This window comes from Carettochelys insculpta, chromosome 1, assembly GCF_033958435.1.
Source record: "Carettochelys insculpta isolate YL-2023 chromosome 1, ASM3395843v1, whole genome shotgun sequence".
Classification (NCBI taxonomy): domain Eukaryota; kingdom Metazoa; phylum Chordata; order Testudines; family Carettochelyidae; genus Carettochelys; species Carettochelys insculpta.
In genome coordinates, this window is record NC_134137.1 from 164,672,424 (window position 1) to 164,698,960 (window position 26,537).

Here is a 26,537-nt window from a genome sequence, read left to right on the forward strand (position 1 = left end):
ATCTTTGAGAACTGCAGAATGTAATTATGCTCTAGGTCACTGCCTGCTGAAGCCTGGTGAAGGGGGTAAGAGGTTTGTATTTATTCTCTGTCAGACTGTTCAACTAAATCATTGAGTGTCTGAAAAATGAAGAAAAAACCGTTCATGTTGTTGTCTCTCCTGATTATATGGAATTGCCAATCGGGAGCATAGGAGACAAACCAAGTGAGTTGCCCCCTGTGACGTTTTCCAGTGGACCAAGCTTCCAGTAAACAGAAGACTGATAAAATTTACAGAGACAGACACAGAGAAAGAGACAGGGTAAAAAAGGTCACACAAAGTATCTGCAGACACTGCAGTGAGAGAGAATGTTTAAGGAAAGCACTGCATATTTAAGGATGCAAGTTCATTCACAGTGAATTTATAGCACAAGTTGAACAGCTTACACGGCTCTACCTGGAAGCACTAAAAAAGAGAGTGCTGGGCCAAGTCAAAGTCTGCAAGTGCAGATGAATCCAGGTAACGAACATCCTGACATGCACAGGTGTTTGGATCCAGAATTCAGTTCAAGCTATTTATATACGTAGAGTTGCAAATATGAAATTTGACTTATTAAAATTTTCCAAATATGAAGCTGTTTGGATTGGAGTCAGGAGCAGTGAGGAGACTGGGATAGTTTCTACCAATGTTCCCTTCATTTTCTTGTTTTCATCCATGTTTAGAATGCATTTTGTTATGTGCACCAAAGCATATGCAGCTGTTCACCACCAGTAGAAACACATTCTGCCCACTATGGGTGCTGTGGGTGCTCTGCCAATCAACTGGGTACTAGCTGAATCTCTTCTGGGCAGCCGTCCAAGCACTCAGCATACAAGGAATGTGGGTCTCTATCCAAAACACTGAACATTAATACTAGGAAACAGGAAATGAAAGAATTTAATACTGCATGGGTTGAATACCAATCACCAGGGTACTCAGATAACCAGATAGGTATTACTTTTCCATCAAGATGTAGGAGTTGATGTTCCTCTGTGCAATCTTTATCAGACAAAACTCTGGAGACCATTCCCAAACTGCATGTGTGGAGAGTAGAGAATCACATGGTGTCTGCTCAGGAATTTTTTGAAAGCCATAAAATTTATGAAAAAGAAAAACTGAGATTAAGACCTTGACAAAGAAACACACTCTCCTCTGATGCTCTTTAATATAAGCTGGGGGTGGGTCTTTTTCCATTAATCTTTTCTGGCACACAACTGGCAACTAATCTAACAGATTCGGTCTGTGTTCTAAGTGACTCTCAACTTGCAAGGAATAAAGTGGAGCATGCTGCCTTAGAATTGGGAATCACAAAATACAGCATTGATGCTCCCTTTGATTTTCACATGTGTTGTTTTCAACCCTGATAGTCAATCAAATTCTATTTCAAGTATCCTTCAGTGCATTTTATTGGCATTTATTTGTTTGGTACACAACTGGGATGAATGAAGCTGTTGAGACAAGCATTGTACCAGATCACTAATGATGAATGATTGTTGACGTGTGACACAAAATGTCATCTTGTGTTGGAACATAGATGAGCAGCCACGTGGTTTCTTTCCATCCCCACTTGCCATACATACCATCATTTTTGGAAAGCCCTGCAGAATCAGCAATGGTTTTGAACAGTTATTGAGAGGGTAGAATTAGTGCTTCTTGTAAGATGTGATGATCAGGAAAATCAGCTGAAGTAGGTTGAGGTAATTTTTACCCTTGCTTAAGAAATCACGGGCAGTCAAATGAAGACATTTATAATAAATATATAAATAGATCCAATAAAAAATAAAAAGGTGACATGGCCTAAAATCTGTTCATTACCTGGATTCATCTCCATGTGCAGACTTTGACTTGGCCCAGCACTCATGTTTTTAGTGCTGCCAGGTACAGCTGTGTAAGCTGTTCGACCTATGCTATAAATTCACTGTGAATGAACTAGCATCCTTAAATATGCAGTGCTTTCCTTAAACATTCTCTCTCTCTCTGCGAAAATCTCTCTCTGCATAACAGAAATCCCCACCTTTGGTTACACATAAGGGGTAAGAGATGAAGGTGATGGGAACTTTTGGCCATAAGTCAACCCAGATGAACCCAGAAGAGAGCACTATACCAGCTGCCTTTTATAACTCTGCAATTAAGCTTTTCAAACATAATTTAGTTTGGTAGCATTCCAGGCCAAGCACATTTTTGACACTTCAATAAAGAACTTCCAAAGAAGCTGCAGCTAATGTGGCCCAAGTTTAGTCCTTGTATTTGGAATATTCAGTGTACACGTGTACAACTATGCTGAATGACACCACTGCCCTGTTGCCTCAGTGGACTAGCTATTATTATAGTTCAGTCAACCCAAACATGTCAGCCTCATTTCTGTTTATTGTAGGTAGAGCCAGCTGACACTGGATAATAAAGTGATCTCTGGTTCCTTCATGATAAGCTAGTTTACACAGAAAGTGGCACACGTATAGCATTTACATTTAGGAAGGAGAAAAGATAGTAGAGGAATAAGAGTCAGAGAAAGAAAATAAGGAAGTAGAAAGAGATAAGTAGTAATGACAGGAAGATACTGAAGAAAAATATTGAGAAGCAAGGGGGTACTCACCTAGGCAAGAAAAGGAAAGTAGGAAGAAAAACAGTCCAATGCCTTAATTAATTCATTGTTTGATTTCAGCTTGGAAGGAGCAGCATAACAGAAAATTGGAAATCCTGTATTGATTTGTGTTATGTGAGTAAGAGGTGCTACGAACACCTGCACCCCCCATCACTGTATTATCTAAACATTATGCTATATTGATGCATTTATCCTTCCAACTCCCCACTAAGGTAGGAGAGGATTATACCCTTTCTACAGATGAAGAATTAGGACACCATAAAATTTAGCAATTTGCTCAGGGTCACACAGGAAGCATGTGGAAGAATTAGAAGCTGACCCCAGATCTCCTGAGTTCCAGTCCAGTACTTTAATCAAACTAGCAATTCTTTGGAGAGTTAGTTCTTCTGTAGATTTCCAGTGTGGTTGCTGTAAGATTAGCATCAATATTGGCCAGGCTATTAGTCATCCTGTACTGGTGAGCTTGTGTTTATTTGTGTAGGGATGTTTTGTTTATGTTTGCATGACCCTGAAGCAAATAACCTTTTCTGAAAACTGTCATTATTTAGAACAAATATTTTCATTTGAAGCAAGACCTGGGGGTAAAACCAAGCAAGTGTTGTAAACTTGAATAATAGTGTCACAGCCTTGCCCTGCACGATACTTTGGCCAACCATGTTAAGGTTCTGGCCGAGCCCATGAAGAATGAAGAAGAAGGCAATGAACCCATGTTAGAGACTTTTGCTTTGGCTGTGAATGTCTGCAGGCAATAGTAAAATAATTGTCCTCCAGATCAGAGTTTGTGCATTCTGACATGCGTGTCTTTCTTTATTTGCATTTATGTGCCTCTGCTGCAAATTACAAGGGTAAAAGTAAAATAGAAGTTTATGCCTTGACAACCAGCAGACCTCTACCCTCAACAGACTTCGAAGATTCTGTCTCCCATGCAGGTTTAAACAGCATCAGCTAGTGCTGGGCCAATGTTAGGGGCTAAGTCTGGGTTTAATTCAAACAAGGTATACAAAGCCACCTGAAGCTTATCCAAAGTATCCCAAACACTGAGAGCTTCTCCCTCTCAACACACTCTGCTATCAGGTCCCGAATCACTCTTCAACCCCCACGCAACCTCCCCTTCCATATCAAAATGATGTTCACTCTGTTGTATTTTGTTCTGAGAACATATGCAACTTAGTATCCTTTGGTGGAGTGGAGAATATATTTATACAATACGTTAGTCACACTAGAATGGGAAGAATTGCATGCACTTTGGAGGACAAGATTAGAATTTAAAAAAGGAACTTGACAAGCTGGAGAATTGCTCTGAAATCAACAAGATGGAATTCAGCAAAGACAGCTGTGAAGTACCATACTTGAAGGAACAATCAAATTTGCACCTACAAAATGGGGAATAAATGGATGTATGGTAGTATTGCTGAAAAGGATCTGGGGAATCATAGTGGCTTACAAATTGAATAAGAGTAACTAATCTGATACATTTGCAAAAAATCTGGGTAATATAATTCTAGGATGTATTAAAAGAAGTGTCTCATATAATAATGCATGGGAGGTACATCTTCCACTCTACTCCACAATGTTGAGGCCTTAGCTGCCGTCTGATGTCCAGTTCTCTGCATGCCACTTTAAGACAGATGTTGACAGAATCCAGAGGTAGGTAACAAAATGGTAAAAAACTGAATATGTTTTGAGAAAAAAAGTCAGGGCAGGGTGTGAGGAATCAAATAATAGTCTCCAACTAAGTTAAAGGCTGTTATGGAAGGACAGTGGTTAGTTGTTCTCCCTGTCCACTGAATGTACAACAAGAAGTTATGGCTTTTATCTTTAGCAGCACAGGCAAAAGAAGATCTGACCATCTTCAAGACTGATACTGATACCTTTATGGAGAGGATGGTATGGTGAGACCTCTGACAACGGCACATAGACTGTCGACCAAAACCCCCCTTGTCGACAGTCCCTTATTCATGATTTTTGTCAGGAATAAGGGTATGTCAAGAAGAGGGGTTTTGGTTGACATAACCTTGTCTGCATGGCTTGTTTTGTGGCAATTGAAGCCTCTGCCAGGACAGCGATCATGTGAAAGTATGCAAATGAGGTGAACGATTTGTAAATGAGCACCCTATTTGCATTGTCGAGTGCCCTGATTTACATGACCCTGCCAGCAGCAGCACACTATGTAGACATAGTCTGTGAGTCTAACAGAGAATTAAGGTAGATATTAACGTAAAACCTTGGTGACTGTACCAACTGTTAACCTCTGGAATAGGCTTCCAAGGAAGTTGTGGAACTCCCAACAATGGAGGTTTTTCAGAACAGATTGGCCAAAACACCCATCGGGGATGGCCTGGGTTTACTTAAGCTTACCTCAGCATGGGAAGCTGGATTTGATGATCTCTCAAGATCCCTCTCAGCCATATTATTCTATGAAGCCTCAGATTGCTCCAAATCTTCCTTCTGAAATACTTAATGGCTGTGTCTACACTTCGTAAAAGCTTTCTTCTGGAATATTTGTCCTAATACCCATTGGCTACATCTACACTTAGTAAAAACTTTGAAATGGCCATGCTAATGGCCAAATCAAAGAATACTAATGAGGCACTGAAATGCATATTCAGAGCCTCATTAGCATGCCAGCAGCCACAGCCCTTCAAAATTTCTGTGGTTCCCTCACGCACAGCTTGTCTACGCCTTGGTCCTTTTCGAAAGGACCCCACCAACATCGAAATCCCCTTATTCCTATGAGCTCATAGGAATAAGGGGATGTCATGGTTGGTAGGGTCCTTTTGAAAAGGACCACAGTGTAGACGAGCCGCGTGGGAGCAAAATGTGGCAATTTTGAAGTGCTGCGGCCGCCAGCATGCTAATGAGGCGCTAAATATGCATTTCAGTGCCTCATTAGTATTCTTCAATTTGGCCATTAGCATGGCCATTTCAAAGTTTTCACTAAGTGTAGACGTAGCCAATGGGTATTAGGACAAATATTCCAGAAGAAAGTGGTTTGTATTTTAATACTACCAGCTGGTCCTTCCTTGCTCTGAGGTGAATGAAAGGTACTTTCACTTTCCCAAAGAAACAGTTTAATCACAATACTGTATTAAAAAAAAAAAGTGGTTTGAATACTTTTTCTATCCTACATCTTTTTCTGAATGTCATCCTAACCACGAGCTGTTCAAATTCTTTGCCAGAGGGGGAATAAAGAGAAGAGGAGAGAATCATGACATTGCTGCATTTAGATGAAGGAAGTGATCCATATAATGAGGCATGTTGTAGTGAGGGTGGATTTCATTATCAGAAAATAGAAAATAAATCATCTAAGTGTGGGCATGTGAACACCTGTTTCTTGTGCTGTGATGTAACAGGACTTTTCCTTACACAAACTTAGCTCCCAAATCTTTTCTGATTCTCCCTCATCATTTTATCAAACTTTAATCATAAATTCCTTCCCCAAACTGTTCAACCACTCTGCAGTTATAAAGTATTTATGCATGAGATTATAAACTTTATTGCAGTTGTGCAGACTTATAACTGGTGACAGCTCATAAAAATATTTTAGATCCCTGATTTCACAGGAATAAGGGTTTGTGGGTTAAGTTTTTGTTTTGTTTTGTTTTGTTTTAAAGATCATATTTCAGGAAGGAGATCTTTGAGCAGAGCTAAGCGTTCAGTGAAGGCACCAGGCTGACAGCCACCACAGGCCCCAGGGCAAAGTGGGAGGGGACCCCAGCTCGGTGCCCCCTGAAGGGGCGAGACCAAGGGGTAGAGGGAGCAGAGTCTATGGCAGTCAGCGTTAGCACCAGTTGGGCCCCCTTGTCCCCCTCAGAGCCATGTGGAGTGATGGAGTAGTGCCACCATGGCATTTTAAAGCGGCCCAGAGCTCTGGGCCCCTTCTAAACACTGGGCCTCTGCAACTGTCCCCTATGTCCCCATTCAATGGTTGTGACTTTAGATATCTGCTAGAACTGGGCCAGAACCATAATTTGCCAATGTGGTGATTTGACCTTTTGACTTCTATGTATGGTCCAAGTGCTGGTGATACTTTTTAAAGTTACTAAGAGTACTACTTACAACAGCTTCATTAATAAATAAATGAAGATGCAGAGCTTTACCATTTAGGTGGTGGCTGGTAGCATTAGCTGGTCTTTTGTTAATCCACAGGCAGCTTGGATTTGAGCAAGCTCCCAGCTGCATGGGGGAGGAGGGGTGGAGCTGAGCTCTCATCTTGCGTGCTGCTGAAAATCCGCTTGTATGCCACTCTCGGCACCCATGCCAGGGGTTGTTGCTCCCGCTATAACCTACAGTGAAACTTGATAGCAAAAGTTTTAAGACATTGCAGCAACTTGGGATGCAATCAACCACTGCAGGTCACTAAGACATAAGGATGTCTAGTTATAATTTGTTTCCTTTTGAGGTAAAAGTAATTTGTTTTTATTTTAGACTGTATTAAGGAGAGACAACAAATGGAAAGAGGAGAAGAAAACAGATTTTTACACTGAGATTGCTGTTGCAACAAGAACATATTTCCACATACCCAGAACTAAACAGCAGTCGGTAATTGAGGAGATAGGATTTTGTCACCATGAGTGCTGGCACTGTGTCAGACCACAGAAAAGTGCTGCAGTAGAAGGGGAGGGGAGATCCCTCTGATTCCTGTAAACTTACCTCTGTCTTCATTTATATATTCCTGGCCTATGCCAAAGGGGGAATTCAAAAGACCCCCTAAAACCTGAAAATAGCTTTACATCATTTTGGGGTTGACTTTGTGACTTCCCAGCAAACATAAAAGAAAAATAAGAAGCTTTAAAAGAGGCCAGATTTGTTATATATGCATATTATTTTTATCCTAGCGTTAGACAGAATAAATATTCCTCAGAAGTAGTTTTGGCAAGAAACAGAAAAGCACTGTTATTTTTCTCCTAATATGGATGTAATTATGGACCATACAGTATGTTCTTATTGCAATCATTGGACAGAACTGCTAGCATTTACACAGTCATCTTTTCAGGGCATATTTTCCTTCGTGTCACAGCTGCAGTGGATGTCTCCTTGTTTAAATAATTCCTAATATTGGTATTCAGGAAAAGCAGGTAACTGCAACTGCAACTTCTAGCTACAGGTTTGAGAGTTGTAAGAGCATGAAGAAATTTCATGTTCCCCCTCACTTACTCTCCACCAAGTTGCTAAACACTTTAGCTGTGCTATCATATCCACATACGTATTTATATTTGGTAACAGAATGAACTTACATTAATAGCATAGCTTTCTGTCAAGGCCGCAACTATGGGTGATTGTAGTTTGGCTGACAGCCAGTTCCCATCCTACTTATTTAGTCTTCACAGGCATGTCTAGGAGTTAAAATAGTTTTACTACATCAGTGTGCTATTTCTACATAAAGCAGGCGTAAGTCTCTTGTAATGTGTTCTCCTTGCCTGTGACTTTCCATTAGCATCTGTTCGCAGGCAGGAAAGGGACAGTTCCCTGATGCAAAGGGCAGGAGCCAATAGGACTGCTACCCCCCATTGCTGGAACCCTCTCTGCTTATGTTCACAGCTCAAATGCTATAAGAGTCATTTGGCTGAACGTGAAGTTTACCCCATAACTATAGACAGGTGAATGAATTTGGGAAGTCAGCATACTTGGCTTGGGAAGATGTTCCTCTTTGGAGAAAGGGCCATCTTTTCAGATGCATGCAGATTACCTAGCACCATGGGGCCCTAAATCCAAGCTGGGACCACTTGGTACTACACATTTAAAATAAATAATTAAAATGACTCTGCTCCAAGGCACCAGGGTCCATCATGTGTAACAAGGAGGCTCAGCTGGGACGCACTGCGGCATCCTTTCTCTCTCAGCCCACACTGGAACAAGATCAGCTGCAGGGGTGGGTGAATGGAATGTACTGCCTGTTGACTCACTGTTTATTTCTCTTGTGATTGTGACCTGGATACTTTTATTTGACTCAAAAGAAGGTACCTGTTTGGTCTGCATGTTTTCTCTAGATCACTTGACAAGGTTTAGGAGGAAGGAGCCGGGACTAGCTATGGCTGTATAACAGACTGGCCACTGATGGCTGAATCTTGCTCTGCTGAAGTCAATGGGAGCTTTGCCATTGATTTGTTTGGATGTAGCCCCTAATCAGCATGTCCTTGTGTAATAACCAAGGTTACAAGGGACTCAGCTGGTGTCAGTTATGGAACACTGCAAAAAATGGGACAGCCACTCCCAGGACCTGGTGACTATTCCAATATTAATATTTACTGAACCAGCACGAAAGAGCTTCCCTACTACCTCATTGGCTAATCAGAAGTCCAAGTGACCCAGTTCCCTTTAGGAACCCAGCCTGAGGCTTCCACCAGATAACCCAGTTAAATAAAGTTCTACCAATCTCAAAGGATCAGACACATTACCTTCCAGGCCAGTGAGCAGTTCAGCTCTTACCCCAAATGCACATTTCTAGCCAAGTGTAATTAACTAAACTAAAAGTTATTAAAAGACGAAGAGAGAGCAAGCATTGGTTAAAAGTTCAATATGCATACAGACATGAGTTCAGTTCTTGCCAGTCAGCTACTTAACAGAGATGGTGATCTTGTAGTTGCAAAATGTTCTTTTGGAAACAAAAAAGGGACCCTATTCAAGAGATCTTGTACCTTTGCAGCAGCCTTTTAGCCTGGGAGAGCACAACAGGCTTTTGATGTAATCTTCTATCTCCCAAACACCCCAGTAATCAGCACAAGGTAACTGAGCCATTAAGCAGTTCATATACAGTTTACCACAACCTCCAAAGAGTCATATAAATAATTGCAATACTTCAATCAAGTTTCATTATATATGTTAATATTCCCTTTGGCTCTTGAATCACAGACAAGGATTGTTTGTGCATATCACAGGACCTGAGCAAACACCTACTATCCTACTGCTCAGAAACAATCCAAGTTTGCAGTTCAAAGTTCTACTTTACCCTAATGTAACAGCCCAACTCTCATGTACAAATCTTAAAGTCTGCCAACCTATGAGGTGGTTAACTTCTTCAAGCCATGTGCCATGTTGCCAAATCAGATGTCTAATATTTCAATCAGATAACATCAAGTTTTGTTAACATTTCCCCTCTGTGTTAGGATCCCCCTTTGGCATTCACTGGGTGCAGTGGCTGATGGATTCCTGTAAGATCTGCCAAGGGGCTAGTGGAGCCCTAGCAGAGACTGCATATAATTAGCTCCTTCTTCTGCAGACGTTATTCAATCTGTAGGTGTGGGAGGTTGAACTCCTCTTTCTTCCAAAGGGAGAACATGTGAAATTTGTAGACCCCAGTCATCATATAGCTCCCACAGCATGATTCCAGGAAGTTGGGGGAGGAAGAGAATGTTGCTGTGTTCCCCATTTCTATGTCTGCAGTTCCAGGGATGGGATCCATTGGATTTTGGCAGCAAAAGTGGAGAGCACAGTAATTCCTCTAGAAAAGGATTCTAACAAATCAAAGCCTCTTCCCTTATTCCTTGTTCAGCCAAGATTCCTCAGTCTACAGCTTTCAGAAATATTATTCTTTATACAGGGAAATAACTGGAGATCCTAGACCCATTATACTAGGCACTATGCTGATACATATAGTCCCGGCCCTGAACAGCTCACTCAAAGTGTGAGACATAAATAACAAATTTAGTGAAAAGAGCAAGCACAAGAGAAAAGCAAGGTGATTATTCTGCTCAAATTGATGCTGTTGTGGAGAATGCTATAAAAACTCTACGTGTTTGAGTTTAGTCTGTCTGCGTGTTTAGGCCCAGGTCCAGCAAAGCACTTAAGCACATGCTTAACTTTTACGTACCTGACAAAGCTGATTCGCTTAAGTGAAACTATTCCGGCGCCCAAACAGTTTTGCTGTATCAGAGTATTAGCCCTTTTTCTATGAAAGTTTTAAATCACCTTGAAATTATACTTGTCTTCTTTAGTGCAGCTTTTTAATCACACAAGGAACAGTGAGCAGCTCTGAGCTCATCCTCAATTTCCCCTGATCCTCGCTCACTGCAATGGGTTTAACAAGCAGCAGAATGTACCAGCACTAGATTAGCTGAGTATAAAAGGAACTTCAGTTAACAGTAAACCTCCCACAGTTTTAGTGCATGAAGCAAAGAGATAAAAGAGGATATAACAGGGCCTAAACTTAAAGTGAGATTTTTTTATTTTCTTATCCAAATTAAATTATTTTATGCATCACCATAAAGTGAGATTTTGTACGAGACTGTGCTGTGAACATATTATATAGGACCAAAAGGGTTGAGGTTTTTAGATTTTTGTCATATTGCTCCTGTGCCACCACCTTAATGGCATAAAATGCAAGGCTTCCAGAGAGAAATATTTTTTAAAAGCAGATGTAAAGGGGACTCTTCCATTGAACACATGGCACATTTTAATAGTATTTGTTATTTTAAACAGGAGGACAGAGCACCCTGATCATTCTAATTTTACTTTGGATTTATTTCCACTTTAGATTCCACAAAACAAAACAAAGCGAAACAAAACAACCAAACAAACAACCAGAGCTGTCCATTCAGTATTCAGCATGCAACAGAAGATGCTGCTTTGCTGGAGACTTCACTAGAAATGACTGTGCAATAAAAGATTATTTTTCTCTTTCATTTTCCCTGTGTTAGGCTGAGCATCCCTGGCTGAGATTTGGACGGCTACAAGGAGACCAAGTTCTGAGTATGAGAAAACCAGTACACAGGGAAGGTATGGACAAGTCTGTCCCTAGGGGGCATGCAGGGCATGGGGCAGGGCCCCAGGAGTGGGCCCAGGATAACACCCCCACCATAGACTCTCCCCACTCTGGCTCTTCACCAGCCCTACTCTGCCCCCTCCGTCCCTTGCCCCAAACCCCAACCCCCAACCCCGCTCTTCCACTGTTCTGCTCCCTTGCTTGAAGCCCCCTCCCACAAGCAATGCAAGCCAGGGGACTGGGGGAGGGTTGAAATGAGACTGCACCAGGAGTCAGCCCCCCACACTCACCATGGTGGCGGGAGCTGCAGTGAGCTGGGATCCTGCGCCACTCCACCTACCCCCGTCCTGCACTCCACTTTGCTGCAGCAGTGGTAAGCAGAGTGCCTAGGGCTGGAGCTGAGGTGTTCTGCTCCCTGCTTCTGTAGCGAAGCAGAGCACAGGGGGCTGGGTGAGGGTGGCAGGGTGAGGCAGAGCAGGCTTCCGAGTTGCTCCAGCTCCTGCTGTGCTGTGTTGGAGGAAGGCACCAACCCTTGCTGCTGCTGTGCAGCAGCCCCCCGCAACCCCCTGGGTAATGTCATGGGTCCTATCTATAGGACGAGTGAGGTGGCCACTACAGGGCCCCCCAAAGCTTGAAGCCTAGGGCAGCCACCTCATACCAGCCTATGGACGGGACAGCTCTGGGTATGGACAACTGGGAAAGAGTTAAGCATCTGAAAAGGCCACGCAATATTCAATTCCTTTGTTTCCAAAGGAAATTCTCTCTCTACGTATACAGAGGTTGGCAAATTGACTCAGCGTTGCTCAGGTATTTTAGCAAAGTAATGTGGGGGTTTTTTTTTCCCTCTCTGTTTGGAATATAAAAGGAAATGTACATAGTTTATGCGATGATTGTATTTTGGGAAAATGAAAGAAAAAAGAAGTTTATATTAATAAGCTTGAGAGTGGTTCAGAGATTACATAGAGCTTGTTGGCAGCCAACATTTGCCATCTTTGGCCTATTGCTAGACTAAATAGAGGGGTAGGAGAGTGTTGGGCTGTGGGAGGGCTGGCAGTGGGGGAGGTGGAATGGGAGTGAGAGCGGGGGACTGGAAGAGCTGGTGGGTGAGGGCGGGGTGTGGGGGTGCTGCAGTGAGGGCAAGGGATGGGAGTGAGGACTGAGGGCTTGTGTGGTGAGGCTGAAGTGAGGGCAGGGTTTTGGTTATGGGGGGCTCAGGATAGAGAGTGGGAGGTGCTGGAGTGAGGCAGTGGGGGCTCAGAGCACAGGGTTTGGTGTGAGTAAGGAGGGTGTGGGAAGGGGATAAGGGTGTAGGTGTCACTGCAGGGGGTTTGGTGTGGGGGACGGGGGGCTTAGGGCAGGGATGGAGGGTGGTGGAGTGAGGGCACAGGGGGCTGAGCCCTGTTGGTTCGTTGTGGGAGCTTAGAAGTGGTGCTGGGGTGTGACCAGTTGAGGGGGGTGGAAAAGCGCAGGGGCTGGGAGGGTGGGGGTGTGTTTTATGGAAGGGATAGGACTAGTGTGGTGAGACCAGAGGATATGGTGTGTGTGGGAGGGTCAGGACATAGGGTGGTGGGGCAGATGTCAAATCAGGGCTTTTATTGAGTTTGTTCAGGGCAGCGGGTGGAAGATAATGGCGTGAGGGCAGTGGGTGGACAGCTGAGTGGGTGTGGAGGGCAGGCAGGGGGTGGAAGTGGTCTGTGTGGGGGAGACAGGGCTGAGCTGCCCAACCCTGGCATCCCCTCCCAGGGGTCTGGGTCATGGGTCTCGGCCCCAGTGTCTCTCGGTTGGGGGGGAGGGCTGGGCTGGGCCAGCTTCTGCAACCCCAGCTGTAGCTGCTATGGGGGATGTGCCTTACCACACTCTGGGGAAAACTGGGGCTGGGCTCCTGGCTGGGGGGACCCTTCTCCCACCCCAGCGTGAACTGTTGAGGACTGCGCCAGAGGTGGGGCCGGGGCTTTTTTCCCTCACCCTGGTACAGCAGCAGCAGTGGGGGCTGGGATCAGGGCTCTTTCCCCCCCGCAGCACAGCAGCAGTGTTTGTTGCGGGGGTGGAGGGCGGGGGGCACAGGGCTGGGGCCATGGCATTTTTCTCTGGCCCCAGCTCAGTGGCCACAGTGGGGTGGGAACCAGGTTTGGGGTCATGGCTTTTTGCCCAGGCCCAGGAGAAGGGCACACAGGGAAGGGAGACAGGGCTCTGGGTTTTTTCACAGCCCTGACCCAGCAGCAAGAGATGAACAGGATTTCAAGCCACATCTGCAGCCTTTATCTGAGGTCCAACCCAGCAAGAGCTGGGGAGAGAGGTGGAACTGGGGCTGGGGCAGTGGCCACGCCTTTTTTCCTCAGCTCTTGTCCTGGGGCAGCAGTGGTGGGGAGGTTGAGATCACAGCTTTTGGGCCTGGGCTGGGGGTGGGTCAGGGAGAAGGGGTCATGGCTTGTTTTTTCCTCTCACCTGGCCCAGCAGCAGCGGAGGAGCTGGGTTCAAGGCCAAGGCTTCAGCTTTTTCCCTGGCCCAGCAGAAGCATGGGGGGAGGAGGCCAGAGCCACAGAAAAGAGGGGCAGCTCTGGCCCCAACATGAGTTTGGAGTGTGGCTAGGGCTGGTGTTTGTTGCCACAGGCTCTCCAGGGTACATATTGTGCAGGGGACGTGAAGGGGGCAACAGGGTCCCCCTGCATGGTGCCGTGGCTGAGTGCGGGGGAGGGGGTGACGGGGGTTGCAGTAAACAGAAATGATCTCTGCCAGCAGGGTATAGAGGCCTGCCTCCGTGTGGCCACTGTTTTCCGGCTGCAGCTGCCCCCAGTGGTCACTCTGCAGTATGGCTGTATCCTGCGTACGCTGCCCCCAGTGGTGAGTGTGAAGTATTTCGTCCCTCTTGTAGGTGCCCCTCCCTTTCCCTGTTCTGAAAAATCCTGGGATTTCAGGCATTTCCCACTTTCCAGGCACAATCAAACCCCGACCTTGCTTTATGTTAGGGTCAGATTAAACTGTGTACCAGATTTCATGCTCGTAGCTCTTAAGAGGAGTTTTTAAACAAACAAGTAAACCAACAGACAGACACACACACAGTCTAAAAATATGTAATAGATTACTTAAGAACATGGAGCTCTCACAAATACACTGTGTGACAGACAGGAGGAGACAACAGAGAGGGTAAGCTAACTTTCTGCCTTTACCATGAAGTGGCATTGAAATGTAAGGCGATTAGTTCTCCACAAGAGGGAGGGGCCTGGTCATTTTATAAGACAGAGCTTCTGCTGCTTTTCAGCCAAAAATTCCCTGGAGGCTAATAGCATTACTGATTATTTGTAACTGCACCAACATCTTAGTTATGGCTACGTGGAGCTGGGAGTGCGCCTCCCAGCCCAGGCAGACAGACTCGTGTGAGTTTGACTCAAGATAACATAACCAAAAATACTCGTGTCACGGTTGCAGGCCTGGCTTCTCATGCCCGCTGGCCCCCGAGCTCTGAACTTGGGTAGCTGATTCATGTATCCGCCAGAATTACAAGAGCCATGTTATTATTTCTAGCCTGCTTGTGTGATCCCTCTAGACTGCTACAGCAGGCTGGGAAGCTTGCTGTCCATTGCAGTATAACCATAACCTCTGGAGGCCCCAGATATGTCAGGAACTTGTTACATTAGGACAGGTTTGGGGAATCTGTGGCCTGTGGGCAGGATTTTGTCTGCTGCTTTATTTCCTCCAGCTCACAGCAACTCCCCCGCTCAATGGGCCAGAGGCCCAGAGCCTCTGCACCCCTCTGCGAGGCTGGAGCCAAGAGCACTGGCTCACTGTTGTGCCCTGTGGCCCCTTGGAAGAGGGGTGATCGGTGAAGCTCTGTATGCTGACCCTGCTCACAGCATCGGCTCTGCAGCCCGCGTTGGCCTTGATTCCTGGAAACAGAAGCTGCCGGAGCAGGACCTGTGGTCGTGGGCAGTGCACACAGTACGGAGCCACCTGGCCCCTCTGCCTTGGGACTGCAGTTGGTTGCCACTTCCAGGAACAGCACAGAGCCAGTTCAAGCAGGCAGGGAACCTGTCTTAGCCCTGCTGTACCACCCACACAATGCAACCTGAGGTAAGTATTATCCGGCAGGACCATGCACAACATCCCTCCTCCTGCTCCCAAACTTTCCCAAGGTCAGAAGACACTCCTACACCCTAAAGCCATTCCAGGCTCTGCACCCATACGTGCAACCCAACTCTGAGTTCCCGTCTGCCCCAAACTCCCCCCCAGTACCTGCACCCTGAACCTCCTCCCCCTCTCCAACGTCCTGTCCCAGCCCTCAACTCCCACACACACTCAAAACCTTTGGCCCCTTTTTGGAGCCCCCTCCCCATCTCACCCCAGAGCCTACATTCCCACCTGGAGCCTCCACCTCCTCCCACACCTCAAACGCCTGTCCCAGCCTGATGCCCCTTCCCACATCCTGAACCTCTCATTTCTGGCCTCACCTTAAGAGAAGCCCCTAACCTCTGCCCCCCATAGGGAGCTGTGTGTGGCCCCCAACTGATTTTTTTAATGAGGGTCAGTGGACCCTGATAGAAAAAATTGTTCCCACCTCTGCACGAGGAGTTTTGCAGACAAGACCCAGCTCTCAATGATCCAGATACTCAAATACATTCAGGCATCTAATTGACTAAGTCCAAGTGAGGATCTGGGGCACAGGTTTCATAGGATGGCAGGGTGAGGGCATGGACAGAGTGGCCTAAGAGTTGGGAACAGCATCAGACAGAGTCCAAGGAATATCAGGGATCAGGCCAGGTTGGAACATGAAGAGATTAGAGTTAAGAGACAAACCAGAAGGGAGGGACCAAAAACCATACCAGGCTAGGGTCAGGACACAGCAACAGTTAAACTCCAGATCATCATGCATCTGCATGTCTAGCTGCACAATTTCCTATTTCCTCTTTGGGTTTAAATAGAAGGTGTGGCTGAACTAACAGCCTTGGAGCTCTACTGGTCAGAGCACAGGGACAAGGTCTGTGCCCCAGATGGGCGTCTTATTTGCTGCATCTGAGCTGGTAGAAGGAGGACTGCAATGTAATGACTTCTAGGAACTCCCCAGACCTGCATTTGAGACCCATGGGACCTCACATGGTTTTACACATTGATTTTATAAACTGCTCTGCTAAGGAACCTTGAATCAATATGGAGCCTGCTAGGGAGTCAGTAGTAGCTATTAGCCACTTCCTCAACCAGTATTCCTTTAAAAAAGAACCACACAGAGCAGTTTGCAATTTCAGACTCTTCACTGAAGGCAAGATTGAACAAGAGGTTGAAGCAAACAAATGGTGAGAGGCTAGGAGAGCATTTGTACAAGCATTGTTCACATCTAAAAGAAATCTTTAATAAACTTCTTGTACAATGAAAAAGGCTAAGTTAAAACAAATTATGAATGCCAGTGGGGAGCAAACTACAAGAAAAAAATCTGCATGCTATTTATATGCTATGATCCTATCACAACAAGATAAACATTTTCACAGGTAAAATTATTTATTAACACGCTATCTACTTGCCTGTAGATAAAAATGGTTGTTATTTGCAAGAAGAATTGTGCCATAAGCTGCTGATCATCACTCCTTGCATCTCCTAAATGCTGAAAAGGCAACAAAAGTGCTCGTCTTTTCCAAGTTCTGAAGCCAAAAGTGATCAGCAAGTCTTTGAAAAGAAGATTCTCCCCCTGCTTCATTGAACAGGAGCACAGTCATTGAGACAGACCAAAGTGCTGACTCTTATCCCTGCATTATACATTTCTTTATGATATATAGCAGCAGACAGGATTTTGTCTTGAATGGAAAATACTTAAATAGATTCCTTTTACTTGGACTGGAAAAAAACAACTATTTACCCTTTGAGCCAGAAATAGAAAAGTTGACACAATGATAGTGGGATCCTATTCCTTGGAATAGAGGAGGGACAAACCTTCAGCTGAGAAACTTTCCAAAACAACCAAGGAGGAAATACATAAATAATCATAATAGCTATCTGCTGGTTGAGACAAATCTGATTTATGCCCCTGCTGGCAACTGAAATCCTATCAACTTGCAAAAGCTCCAATTTTGATCATGCTAGTATTATTTCTCTGTTTCCCAAGTCCAGTTCTCTACAGCAGAGTTTGGCAAAGTAAAGGGAATGTTAGAGCTAAAATCATGTACAAAATTTTCTGAATCTCACCAGAGTGGAACCCCCTGTCATTCCTCTGAATTTCTTCTTGTTTAGATTGTAAGTTCTGTAGGGCAGGGAACACCTCATGGTGTGTGTATAGCATACCATAGTGTCTTGATCACCAACCCGGACCTTTAGGTGCTCCTGTAACACAAAAAAATAGTCATGGGTGGCAGGTATTGCAGTAAGGAGTGGTGACAGGCTGGGATAGGCAGGCTGGGACTGCTTCGAGCCACCTCTCCTCCCAGCACTAGGACTGCTGGTTTGGCTGGAGAATGGGGGCTGGGAAGACTTTCGTCCACATTGCCTGCCAGCTGCCCAGAGTTCAGGGCTGGGAGTAGATGCAGCCATTCCCTTCTGGCTCCCTGGAGGTCCATGGCTATCTTAGGCTGGGGGCCAGGAGCCCCATTGTGTATGTCTTTGGAGGTGGGGGAGCTGGGCAGGGCCCAGAGGTTACAGTGTGGGGTGGCTGGGCCTTGGGCAGAAGGGGTGGAGTTGGAGGTGCTTTCCCCCCAAACCTGTGGGGTCACCCACCACCCATGAAAACAGCCAAAGTAAACTCTCAGGCCTAGGTCCTTCGATGAGCTTTTGGTGGGTAGACCTGTGTACTTGTGCAGTGCCCAAGAACTAAGAAATCTTCAGGACCAGGGCCTAAAAGCCTACAGCAGATCTTTCACAGCAGTCCCTATAGTCAGTCAAAAGGGGCAAGGATTCTATAGTTATTTCCCAGAATACATAATGACATTTTTTTTTAGAGGAGAAGAGTAGAGATCAAGTTTGGATACCTCCTTCCCCCACGTAGCCGGAGAAGTCTTACAGTCCTATCCACTACAAGTCATTAAACCCTCACACAAAAGAGCTAAAGCTCCTGAGAAGTACTGCTACACTACCCTCTATTGTGGAGTCTGCCTGCTATTTTTACCCCAACTGCAAGGGCCGTGTTTCAACCCTCCACCTCCTAGGGGAAGGACCCCTTGCAATCCTTGCCCAAATAACAGGCGAGGCTTGGCTTCCCAGCTACTAACATACATCTGAAAAAATGCTGATGAACAAACAAAAGAGTTGATGAACAGCCCTTCCCAAGGCCGGTCTTCTGCACTGCCTCTGACGAGCCTGGACAATTACTGAAAGCTGTCTCTAGGGGCAGATGGGAAAGTGCTGACACTTGATTTCAGAACTGTTTTTTGACTCTATTGCAAAGGTCTGTATGCAGGCCTGCCCACAGGTTGGGAAAGGGGACAACTGCCCCAGGGCTTGGCGACTCAAAAAAGCCTGGGGCTCCCGGCCACTGCCATGGTTACTGAGGCAGCGACAGCAGCTGGAGCCCCAGCCCTCTAAATTTCAACCAGAGCCCCACATGGCTTAATCTAGATGGTGCTGACGACTGGCTGGGGGAGGAACTACCCTTCCACCCAAGGCCTCACCCCTTCCACCCAAAGCCCCACCCCTTCCAAGGGCAAAGACCTGGCCAAGCCCCCACTTTGCCCGGGGGCCCAGCAATTCTGTTGGTCCCCCATCTGTATTTATGTATCACTACCCCTTCATCTTTTGTGTGTGACACATATTCTTAGACTGTGACCTGTGTGTGTCTTCCTACACCTGCCGGCAATAGCTACTGCAATGGGCCTTCATCCTGATTAAGGTCTCTGGGCACCAATATTAAGGACCAGCTACTCACCTCATGTAAGCTGTCATAGCCTCACTGACATCAGTGGAACTATGCCATTTGCACTGAGGATTCGGCCCCACCTATAGAAAAGGCACCTACTAGCAATGGCTCAGCACTTAGAGAAATTTATCTGGATGGTTCTAGCTGGGAAAGGCTCCTGTACTAGGGGTTAGAACATAAGAATGGCCAGACTGGGTCAGATCCAAGTTCCATCCAGCCCAGTATCCTGTCTGCCAACAGAGGCCAGTACCAGGTGCTTCAGAGGGAATTAGCAGAACAGGTAATCATGAAGTGATCCATCCTCTGCTTTCCCTTCCCAGAGATGCTGCTATAATATCTGATGCTAACTGAGATGAGGAATGTTTCGAAAGGGGCTCTGTTCACTTGTCTTGAGATTGTAGATGTTGTAGCGATGCCTTTGTGACACTTTCTAACGATCGGATTTGTTCATTTTATGTTTCCACCGAGAACATATGGGCCTGTTTTGGTCTAATTCACTCCCTGCTCTGTTATTCCAGTTTTACACTGGTACATAGCCACTGACATGGATCAGCTGGAGTAATACTGGGATAGAGGGGGAGCAATGCAGTGATGAATCAGGACCTTTGTTGTACAGCAGTGTCATTCCTGGCTCAGTGTGGGAGTTATATAACTGAATCAACAATACTAATGGGAAATTAATCTCTAAACCATAAAACAGATGGGGCTCTGATCAGACTTTCCTGCTAACTGGACTATAAATCTTTTTACCTAATTTGGCATCCACTGCATATTTTGAAAAGAATGATTTGTGGTTATTAAGGGTTAAATAAAAAAAGAAAAGACATTGACGAAGACTGTTTTGCCTGCTTAATATTAAAACACAGCCAGTGATCTGCAGCGCTGAATGAAAGTGATTCTTGTGCAGACACTGAAGTAAAAGCTAAAGTTAACAATTTACAGATATAGCTACCATATTGCTTTAGGGGGAGAAATTCATGTGTTCTTGCAATTTGACCTTCTAGTGAGCAGACCATGCTGCAATAAAATAAATACCAGCTATTTTGGAAATGTTTACAGGATTAGGGCTATAATATGTACCAGTACTGCAGGGTTTTGTAAATGCTACCCTACTCTGCTCAATTTACCAGCTCATTAGAAACCAGTCATCTGGCATTGCCCACCTCCAAAGCAAGTGTTTACATCAATACCAGCAGTGAAGTTTGATCTGGATAAAACTCTGCTCTCATGAATAGAACCCGAAACCCAGTTCTTTTCAAACAGGAAAGTGCTTGCTGTTTAATTTCTGATCTATCACAACCATCCCTGACATCCGTACATCTGACAAGAGGCATTGGACATTGGCTAATTCAGCCAAGTTGATAGCCTGCTTAAATGGTACATGTGCACAAAATGCTGGTAGTCAACAGATGCAAGTTGTTGCTGTATAAGAAAAATAAGGTCACCAAGAAAAAGGGCCATGTTTAATGCTGGCGAAAGCCAGCACATGTCTGTTCCTGACCTGGGAGATTCATTTAGACTAACCTTCTTCCCAAGTTATGTCAACCTTTTCCCTTCCCATCTCAACAGCGTGATACCACTGTTATCTCAGAAGTATCACATTAAAACATAACCTTGGTGTAAGCTTGTGCAATGTATTGACTACATGTATATATTTAGCACTTCCCTCTTTCAGGCAGAACGTCAAAACTCTTTAAGTATTCTTGACTTTCCTCCTGATAGTTGGCCAGGTTTCAAATTTAAGGTCCTGAGTGTGAGTCCCATTGCAATATGTCCATAGTTTACCAAAAGTCACTCTTGTTTGTGTACAGCCAAGGATTTGTTGCTGTTACCCTTGACTTAACTTGGTCACTCTTGCAAAAGGAATTTTAAAAAATGAGTGGTGTTGATCTCCTACAGCCACTTTACCGTGGCTTCTGCCATCATTCACTTGCCTCTGTGGGAATTTCTTCAATTTGTACTTGGAATGTCCTCTCTCAGACGGCGCACAGTTTCTTTTTCAATTGTACACCATACACCAGGGCAACTGAGTGGAGCAGAACTATTTTCGCCAAAAGCAATGAATTCCAAATTGATTAAATTTAGTTTACTTTTTGGCACTTACATGCTCACACCTAAAGTGCAATTTCCCCCACTGTTTAGATCATATTTGAACTGAGCCCTTACAGATGCTTTATCTAAAACTCTGCAAGATAAGGACTTGTGTTAGCCTTGACCCTCTTTGTATCTGCTTATCCTTCACATTCTCAATCTGAGCCTTTGCTTCTGATATCACCAGTGTAACTCCCAGGAACAGGGGCATTTGATATATTAATTACATTTGCCTCAGAAATAGATGCATTCCCTTCTGTTTAGTCTTTGTGCCAAGTATTTTCTTAGTATTTTTGGAGTGCAACTTAAAAGACATTTTGTCTGTTGCTTTTTATTTCACTTCGTTTGTCCTGTTTGACATTCACCCACTGCAAGTTCCCCAACACTCACAAAAAATGCTTCATCCATTCCTCATAATTGCAACAACTTGCTGAGTTTCACTTTGTGAGACATTATCTGGGACAGATACAAAAAGGAGCATTTTATTGTTGTTCCCTTATTTTCCCCAGAGAGTGGTGCATTATTATAGATTGCTCCGAAATTAAATCACGGGAGTTGCAAGAACTACTAAGCTACAACTCTACCTCTTAACTATGGGGAGAAGGAACAGGTAGAAATACTAAGGGCTTGTCTACAATGGTAAACTTTGTCACGGAAAAATACCGATTGTCGACAAGAGTGCATGAGCATGTGCACTGCGGTGTGATTTTTGTGGAGAAGGGCAGCCATTTTTGTCTGCATGAGAGACTTTTATGTCGTCTCCCCTCCCTATGTTGTTGGCATACAGGCAGTGTGGACACCTTGAAGTGTTTTATCACTGATTCTGGCCTCCAGGAACCAGTCCACAATTCCCAATCAGTTGCTCTGGTCTGAAGTTTGAATTCTGCTGCCTTGCAACCAGGTGATCTGCTACCTGTCCTACCCTCTTGCAAGCTCCAGGAAACTTTTTGCTGCCAGAGCATCTGGACTATCTCTCCCTGACACCCCTACATCCTGTCTCAGCATGCAGTGTTCTCATTGCTTCTTCCCAGGTACCCATGCCTGGCCATCACCTCAAATGCTCCCCTGCTTGGACTGCCATGGAGGCATTGGATCTGATCAGTGTATGGGAAGAGGAGTCTGTTCAGTCCCAGCCCCTTCAAATGAGCTGTAGGAACCTGGGGAACATAGAGACACGTTTCTTAAGCCTTGTGTGAGAAGAGATGTGAGCCAGGCACACTGCAGTGCAGAGCAAAGGTTAAAGAACTCAGGCAAGTCTATCAAAAGGCTCAGGAGGCAAATTGCCAGTCACATGTGTAGTACCCAGAGGCACTGAGACCTCATCTGTGGTGAGTGAAGTCTCTGCTCTACAGCCTGGGCTGAGAGCCAGCTGGCCTTTAGCTTATGTGGTAGAGTGGAGGGCTTTAGACCCTATGCTCACAGGTTCTATCTCTGGGGCCAGCAACCCGGGTCTGTCGGCCTTATACATGCATCGCTAAAGACCTGCTGTTTCTAAGGAGCTGGATACAATCCTTGGTTGTGATATTACCTTCTGCTGCAAGAGCCTGTGGGATACTTTGGAGGGCACAGAGGCAGTACACAGAGGAACTAATCCAGAGGATGACATTGTAGATGAAGGGGGCCAGGTAGATGAGGATCAGGGTTGCCAAGTGTGTCTGGCAGCCAGGAACTGTTTGCTACTGCTGATGGACAGAGCCAGCAGCTGCTTTCCATGAAGTAGGAACCAGTGGCTCAGACACAGGGTAAGTATCTGAGGCTAGTGGAATGCAGGAGTGAGGGCGAAGAAAAGGAAGAGACTGGCTGTGTTTCGGTGAGCTGCACATATCCCTGTGCAACGGATCCATATGACCAAGAAGCATGTTGATGCTCACCATGATCTCAATGGAATCCTGCAGACAGATCCCATAGAACATTTTGGAGAAGGCATTTGTAAATTTTCTGCATAAGATTCCATGGCAGTGCTGGTGTGCCCCTCCTCTTTTGTGGGAGACTTGCCCATACCGTTTGTCAAACACTTGTGCAAAAACCAAAGCAGAGCATAGGTGAACAGCATAACGAGCAGGGCAAAAGCTGCAAGCCTGGAGAAACCATGTCCTCGTTTCCTTGCTTACTCTTAGCAATATATCTACTATGATGATACTTGTCTGTGGACACTTGTGACATAATCAGGGCTATATTTGTTACTGTTAAGAGAAATTTGTAAACCTAGGTTCAATTTGTGTTGCCTGTATGCGCAGATCACACCCCCTACTTTGTCCTGCTCACCACGATGGAGGTGCTTGGTGAGATGCATTCTTTCAAGAACCAGGGGACAGTGAGTGAAAATGATGGGAAGGGGGTTGTACAGATGAAATGTTACAATTTCAGACTCAATGTTTTCAGTCTCCTTTTTGTAATTTACACCTAATATCAGAGACCTTGGCAGCCCTATTGCAAGCTGCCTTGGAGCACTTGCTACAGATAAGGTGATGCCATCACAGACATTGGGGGGCGGGGGAGGGGGTTGATTAGGTGCTAAATCAGTCACTGAGTGAGTGCAAATGTTGGGAACAATGCTTGGAACAGGAACTTAAGGCCCACAAGAACAACCAGGCTTTTGCCAGGCAGTCCACAGAATGCATTATCAGCATCATGGAGGAACAGACTGAGATCCTAAAGTACTTGGTGAAGCAGCACAGTGAGCTAACATGGGCTGCCCCCTCATACCTCATGGCAGATTTAAAATTCCATCTGCAGCAACCCCCACTCCTTCAGTCTCCTCTGGGAGATCTATTTTTTCCCTTGCACTCCATCCCCTTTCACAGCTGCAATTATGATGCCTGGATCTAGGCACAATTGTGAGTTGTGACCTTTGCCAGCACTTCCCTTATTATGTGGGTAGGTGAGGCCTCCTTGCATTGGTTTTCGATGAATAAAGACCTGCTTTCAGAACAATTCAATGCTTTTATTTATTGCTTAATGTCACATACCAGTCACTGCACAGGTGCAGGCATTAAAGCCATGTCCTGATTACGTGTTGCATTGAAGGGGAGGTGGGAGGGTCTCTGCCCCCTTACAGAGGATTATTTCAGTGTCCCTTATTTTCAGAGTGCACCCTCAAAGTCTCCCTAATGTTGATAGCAGCCCTTTGTACTCCTCTGACTGCCCTAGTGGCTGGCTGCTTAAACTAGGCAGCCAAGCATTGTTCCTCAGTTGTATACCCCTAAGGAAACAATTACCCTTTATTTTCACACAGATTATGCAAGGTACAACACACTGCAATAACTATGGTAATATTGGCCAGCCTGCCATAGAGACACTTCTTTCTTGCCTTCAGTTGCCCAAAGGTGCAGTGGGTCTTCATGTGGCACCTGCTCAGCCTGTTGTTAAACCACTCCTCACTGCTGCCCAGGTGCCCTGTGTATGTTTTCATGAACTAGGGCTGAATGGGGTAGGTGAGGTCTCCCCAGACCACAGTGTGCATTTCCACACACCCCACTTTAATCTTGTGGTCTGGAAAGAAGGTGCCCCCCTGCTTCAGCTTTCTGCACAGGCCAGTGTTCCTAAGGATGCATGCATAATGCACCTTTCCAGACCATCTTGTATTGATATCTGGGAAATCCTCCTGGTCAGCCACATGCACCACCAAGAAATATCCCTTCCTGTTGATGTACTTGATGGTGCTAACATGAGAATCCGTGTGCCGTCAGTGTCCACCCCCCAAGCCGGCAAAACCCACGTCTGCAAAGCCAGTCACGACATTGTGCACATTTCCCAAGAGTTAGTCTTTTGCAAGAAAATGTGGTTTATTGCCCTGCCCATCTGCACCAGGGCAGTTCCGGGCTTCCCACTCCAAACTGATCCGTAACTCCACAGAAGCAATCAATTGTCACTAAGCTCCCAAAGGGTAATTGCCACTCACTTCTCCACAAGGGAGCAGCTCTCATTCGAGTGCCCTTGCAGCACAGATTGGGGGTCCAGCTCAGCACACAGCCCTAGGAGGTTGCATCACTCGTCCTAAAGCTCTGCAGCCACTGGTCTTCGTCCCAGACTTCAATGATGATGTGATCCCCACCAATCAGTGCTGTTTTCCCTAACACAAACATGCCGATCTACCTTGCACAGCTGCTCTGTAACTGCCAAATGCAACGACAAGTTGCCGCTGTACATTTCGTGAATACTGTCAAGCTCCTCTGAGCGTTCTTCCTCTGTCAGTAACTTGAAAATGACCTTCGCTGCTATGCACTAGGTCTTAATGACAGTTAACAGAGCATTTGAGAGAACTGTATGATACATTCGTTCTTGCTGCAGATTCCAGAGTGCACAGAAGGGAATGGTGGCTGGAAAAAAAGGTGTGAAAAGACATTCAAGCCCCCGAACAAATCAGAGCCTGATGGGATGTTTTGCATGCTTCCAAGATGAGCTCTGTTCCAAGGTCCCATAACATCTAGTGACAGAAGCTGCTTCCAGGAACTGTGAGATACATACCCACAGTGCATTGCTCCCTCTGTCAATAGGAGAGCTTCGGTGCAAACACAGTCTGTGGACAGAGGGCTCAGGTGTAGACATACTTTGGCAACTTTATTTTTGGTGACTTCTGAATATCAATATTAGTACCGTAGGCATCCCCTGAGGTCCAGCTTCTCAAAGGCATTTTTAATCACCTAAGTCCTATTGCAGTGGGAAGGAAATGTTTAATTCTCTTCAAGGATCAGGAGCTTAACTTGGAAGACTTGGTCAGGGATTTAAAACTCATTTGGTAAGTAGCACACAAATTAATTTCTTTTCTGACAACCTCCTCAATGAACTTTCAGACATTGCTAATGAATGTGACAGTCATTTCACTAGCTTAAATTTTTAATGAGTCCATCTTTACAAATACTTGACCACTCAGAGCACTTGTCTTTTATTCCTGACAGATTGAATGATTTGAATTCCTTCCCATCCCATCTCTTGTGAAGAGTCTTGTGTGGTGCTCTTGCGCTTCTTATTAAATATGCTGGAGCTCACAGTCTAAAACCTGAACTCTTTGGTTTAGCTGCCGGATCTGTTGCCAAAGTAATTTCCTCTTTATTTAACCTCTGTCTTGGAATGAGTGAACTGAACTGGAAGTGTGCCAGTGTCACAACCTTATATTGAAGTGGAAGTAAATCAAACTTGCCTCAGTATAGGTCTAGTACACTTCTTACTGTGATTCCTAAATCCCAGAATGTGTGTGTGTGTGTGTGTGTAGGTAGGTAGCCTGTCATGTCCAGCAATGATGTCTTGAGCTTGCACAGGCTCATCGGCTGTGGACTCGCATGTGGCTGAGGAGTCCA

The 26,537-nt window shown here is 45.3% G+C and overlaps 2 long non-coding RNA genes across 3 annotated transcripts in view; one reads left to right on the forward strand and one right to left on the reverse strand.

The window, feature by feature from the left end:
- LOC142013376 (uncharacterized) overlaps positions 1–26,537 on the reverse strand; it is a 68,827-nt gene that overhangs the window by 38,161 nt on the left and 4,129 nt on the right. The window contains exon 2 of one of the 2 annotated variants that reach the window (XR_012645622.1): positions 17,490–17,624. This is a non-coding gene — a long non-coding RNA (uncharacterized LOC142013376). Of the gene's footprint in view, positions 1–6,720; positions 6,850–17,489; positions 17,625–26,537 lie in introns of those variants that run through there. The other variant, XR_012645625.1, reaches the window with a different exon arrangement.
- LOC142013382 (uncharacterized) overlaps positions 25,757–26,537 on the forward strand; it is a 134,279-nt gene continuing 133,498 nt past the window's right edge. Inside the window, exon 1 of the long non-coding RNA XR_012645626.1 lies at positions 25,757–25,978. This is a non-coding gene — a long non-coding RNA (uncharacterized LOC142013382). The remainder of the gene's footprint in view (positions 25,979–26,537) is intronic.